Below are 5,530 nucleotides of genomic sequence, written 5' to 3'. Positions count from 1 at the left end.
TATTGTTTTGAAAACTTAAGTTAGTAGTTTCAAAATATACTTATGACTTTTTGTTATTAATACAAAATGAGATATTAAAACATCCTTAGATCATGTTAAATATGTATGTATAATTATCATATATTGTATAGTTCGTGATATCATCGGTCAAACTAGACGGTCAAACGTTGTGTAAAACTCTTTTCAAAAACATAAGTCTCAACAATTTGGATTTCTTATCATGTTGGTAAGGTTTAATTTATGTAAATATTAATCTCATAAGTATAGAACGATCGGAAAAGTCCGGGTCATTACAGTACCTACCCGTTAAATAAATTTCGTCCCGAAATTTTAAAATTGTACCTATTTTGCGTCATCGAGAAACAAGTGTGGATACTTTTGTTTCATCTGGTCCTCTCATTCCCAAGTAAACTCGGGACCTCTTCTAGCACTCCAACGAACCTTGACGATCGGTATGTTGCTCTGCTTGAGCTGTTTAACTTCACGGTCCATGATTTCGATTGGTTCTTCGACGAATTGTAGTTTCTCGTCGACATGGATTTCTTCAAGAGGAATGGTGAGGTCTTCCTTTGCAAGACACTTCTTAAGGTTCAAGACGTGAAAGGTATTGTGTACTCCGGCGAGTTGTTGCGGTAACTCGAGTCGATAAGCTACCGGTCCAATGCGTTCGATAATCTTGAACGGGCCTACGTACCTTGGGTTCAGTTTACCCCTTTTTCCGAAACGTATTACACCTTTCCATGGTGACACCTTTAACATAACCATGTCCCCAATATGAAACTCTAATGGTTTCCTTCGGACATCGGCGTAGCTCTTTTGGCGACTTCGGGCTGTTTTCAATCTCTCCTTGATTTATACTATCTTCTCAGTCGTTTCGTGTATGATCTCGGGACCAGTTAATTGTCGATCTCCTACTTCATTCCAACAGATAGGAGATCTACACTTCCTTCCATACAATGCTTCGAATGGTGCAGCTTTAATGCTTGCATGATAACTATTATTATACGAAAATTCTGCTAACGGTAGATACTTATCCCATCCGTTTCCAAAATCGATCACACATGCCCTGAGCATGTCTTCAAGAGTCTGAATCGTTCTTTCACTCTGCCCGTCGGTTTGCGGATGATATGCGGTACTCATATCTAAACGAGTTCCTAGTGCCTCCTGCAGTGATTGCCAGAACTTTGAGGTAAATCTACTATCACGATCGGATATAATGGAAATAGGTATTCCATGCCTTGAAACAATTTCCTTTATATACAATCGTAATAGTTTCTCCATTCTATCCGTTTCCTTTATAGGCAAGAAATGTGCAGATTTGGTAAGACGATCAACAATCACCCAAATGGTGTCGTATCCCCAGGCAGTCTTTGGTAACTTCGTGATGAAATCCATGGTAATACCATCCCATTTCCATTCTGGGATTTCTGGTTGTTGAAGTAACCCTGATGGTTTCTGGTGTTCTGCCTTGACCTTGGAACAAGTTAAACACTCCCCAACATATGTTGCAAAGTCTGTCTTTAAGTTAGGCCACCAATAATGTGTCTTAAGATCTTGATACATCTTTCCAACTCCAGGATGTATCGAGTATCTTGTCTTATGTGCCTCGTTCAATATCAACTTCCTTAATCCGCCCAACTTCGGTACCCAAATACGGTTTGCAAAATATCGAATTCCGTCTTCCCGTATAACGAGTTGCTTCTCATACTTCTTCATTATTTCCTTTCTTATGTTTTCTTTATTAAGTGCTTCTTGTTGAACTTCTTTGATTTGTGAGTTGAGATTCATGCGAATTTTTATGTTCATCGCTCGAACTCGAATTGGTTCTCGTTCCTTTCTGCTTAAAGCATCGGCCACCACGTTCGCCTTCCCGGGATGATAACGAATTTCACAATCATAGTCGTTTATTAACTCGACCCACCTACGTTGCCTCATGTTCAATTGTTTCTGATCAAAAATATGTTGAAGGCTTTTATGATCAGTAAACACAGTGAATTTAACCCCATACAAATAGTGTCTCCACATCTTCAGTGCAAACACAACTGCTCCCAATTCTAGATCATGCGTCGTATAATTCCGCTCGTGAATCTTCAATTGTCGGGATGCGTATGCAATAACTTTCTTCCGTTGCATAAGAACGCAACCAAAACCTTGTCGCGAAGCGTCACAATATATTTCAAAATCATCGTTCCCTTCTGGTAACGATAATATAGGCGCCGTAGTTAACTTCTTCTTTAGTATTTGAAATGCGTTCTCCTGCTCTGAGGTCCATTCATATTTCTTCCCTTTTTGCGTTAACGCTGTTAACGGCTTAGCTATTCGGGAAAAATCTTGAATAAACCTTCTATAATAACCGGCTAAACCCAAAAATTGGCGTATCTGTGTTGGTGTCTTAGGAGTCTCCCATTTTTCAATGGCTTCAGTTTTTGCTGGATCAACCTGAATTCCTTAGCTACTAACAACGTGGCCAAGAAATTGAACTTCTTTCAACCAAAAAGCACACTTAGAAAATTTAGCATATAGTTGTTCTTTTCTCAACAACTCTAATATCAACCTTAAATGCTCTTCATGCTCTTGCTCACTCTTGGAATAGATAAGAATATCATCAATGAAAACGATAACAAACTTATCTAAATACGGACTACAAACTCGATTCATGAGGTCCATGAATACAGCTGGCGCATTCGTCAATCCAAACGGCATAACCAAAAATTCGTAATGACCATAACGTGTCCGAAAAGCAGTTTTCGGTATATCTTCTTCTTTGACACGTAGTTGATGATAGCCCGATCTTAGGTCGATTTTTGAATAAACACATGATCCTTGCAGTTGATCAAATAAGTCATCAATTCTCGGTAGTGGATATCGATTCTTGATAGTTAACTTATTTAATTCACGATAATCTATACACATCCTAAAGGATCCATCTTTCTTTTTAACAAATAGAATCGGAGCTCCCCACGGTGAAGTACTTGGTCGTATGAATCCACGGTCCAGTAATTCTTTTAACTGACTTTGAAGTTCTTTTAACTCGGACGGTGCAAGTCTATATGGCGCACGAGCCACTGGTGCAGCTCCTGGTACTAAATCTATTTGAAATTCTACAGATCTAAATGGAGGTAATCCCGGCAACTCTTCCGGAAAAACTTCAGGAAAATCTCTTGCCATAGGCACGTCATTGATACACTTCTCTTTCTTTTCGACTTTATTAACATGTGCTAGAATAGCATAACATCCCTTTTCTAAACACTTCTTGGCTTTCAAACAGCTAATGAGTTTTAGCTTTGAATCACCCTTCTCTCCATAAATCATCACCGGCATTTTATCCTTACAAGGAATGCGAATTGCCTTCTTGGCACACACAACTTCAACTCCTACTTTGGACATCCAGTCCATGCCGACTATTACATCAAAACTTTCTAATTCTACGGGTATTAAGTCGATTTTAAACGTTTCTCCGGCTAAATTTATTTCACAATCACGACAAATTTTATCGGCTTTAATTAGTTTACCATTAGCTAACTCAATCATATACTTAGCATCTAGAGGTAATGATGAACAATTCAATTTAGTGTAAAAATTTCTACACACGTAACTTCTATCGGCACCAGTATCAAATATAATAGATGCTGATAAGTTATTAATGGTAAACGTACCCGTAACAAGCTCCGGGTCTTCACGTGCCTCTCTAGCATTAATGATAAATGCTCTCCCACGTGCAGGTCCGACATTCTTCTCTGGATTCGGGCACTGGCTCTTATAGTGGCCTTGTTTTCCACACCCAAAACAAGTAATGGTAGCCAAAGCAGTTCTATTTGCGTTGGTGGCAGGAGTCTTGGCACCATTTGTATTCGTAACGAGAGCCCTACAATCTTCAGCAAAGATGACCCTGTCGATTACATTTGTTGCATACCACACTACAGTAACCAAAGTGATGTTTGTGACATCGGTTGCATAAAGGACTTTGTCCTTTGTAACCAAAACCTGAACCACTACCCGCACCTTTCGGGGTTTCTTGTTTCTTAAAAGTTTGTTGTTGATTACCTCGATCATAGCTTCCATTCCACTTTCTCTTGTTACCTGATACCTTCACATCAGTATTGAATGCTTTCTTATCCAAAATGACCTGATCCATTAGCTCGTTTGCCATGGTTATAGCTTCATGAATTGTCTTAGGTTTCGATGCTGTAACGTTTGCCTTGACCTTTGTGGGCAAACCATCTTTGTACATTTCAATCTTCCGTTCTTCGGTTGGAACCAATTCAGGACATAGTAAAACTAATTCCATGAATCGCTGATTGTAGTTGATGATTTCAGTACCAACAACCTTCAGACTTCGTAACTCATCTTCCAACTTCCTAACCTCATTCCTTGGACAATATTCGTGAATTAACATTGTTTTAAACTCCTCCCATGGAGTATCATAAGCTACATCTCCTCCTACAGCCTTCACATAATTTTTCCACCACGTAAGTGCACTATCTTGTAAAGTGCACGATGCATACTTGGTCATGTCCTTTTCATCACAACCACTGATTTTAAACACAGTTTCCATCTTTTCTATCCACCGGGTTAAACCGATCGGTCCTTCCGTTCCACTGAATGATGAGGGTTTGCAAGCTTGAAAAGTCTTGTAGGTGCATCCTACACGAGGATTTGGGTTAACTGCAGTAGCTCTTGCAGCCTCAACCCATAACATTCTGTCGTTCACTCGCTGGTTGATGAGTTCCTCGAGTTCTTGTTCCGTCATTCGATTCAATCGCGCCATTTCCTAATGAAAGAAAATAATTATTCACATGGAATATTATAGATGTAGTGTGTATTTATAGTACATTTATAGCTTATTAATAATATGAACCAGGTATTATTATAAAAGCCTTTTCTTCTTATTAGCGTTTTATAATTATATCTAGGGTAGTACCTACCCGTTAACGTTCATACTTAATAGCTTAGTACCGAACCAATTACTACAATCTAAATAATACTTAACCATGGAAAATTATTGCATTTCATACTTCACTATTTTACATATGCTTATCTTACATCGAACATTAAGCAAACCACACTAATAATATTATACAAAACATTATATGATCCCATGGTTTAATACGGCAGCGCATCGTTTGGTCTATTTTCTAGGACGTTTAGTTCCAATGAATGGCCTAACGCTTATCCTAGCTGTCTGCCTATATTTTGGCGGTGGGGCTGAAGAACTAGATGCCGGGACAGCACAAATAGGAATAGCGGGAATAGGGGTGGTAGTGTTTAGTGGAGTTGGTGCCACATCATCCTCCCTAAACTCGGGATTTGAATTTTCTAATTCATTAGCTTTTCGTTTCTTTCCTTGTTCGAACTTGTCTTTCGTAATTTCCTCGGGTTCACTTTCCTCCTTGGGTTCACTTTCCTCCTCGGGTTCACTTTCCAGATTTTCTATAGTTGGTTCATCCGGAATTTGTGAGTCTTCCCCAAAGATATTATTTTCGTCATCGGATAGGTTAATGACTGGAACACCATCTGAAGATTCTGATTC

The sequence above is a fragment of the Rutidosis leptorrhynchoides genome, chromosome 1, assembly GCF_046630445.1.
Source record: "Rutidosis leptorrhynchoides isolate AG116_Rl617_1_P2 chromosome 1, CSIRO_AGI_Rlap_v1, whole genome shotgun sequence".
Classification (NCBI taxonomy): domain Eukaryota; kingdom Viridiplantae; phylum Streptophyta; class Magnoliopsida; order Asterales; family Asteraceae; genus Rutidosis; species Rutidosis leptorrhynchoides.
This window is presented reverse-complemented; position numbering follows the sequence as displayed.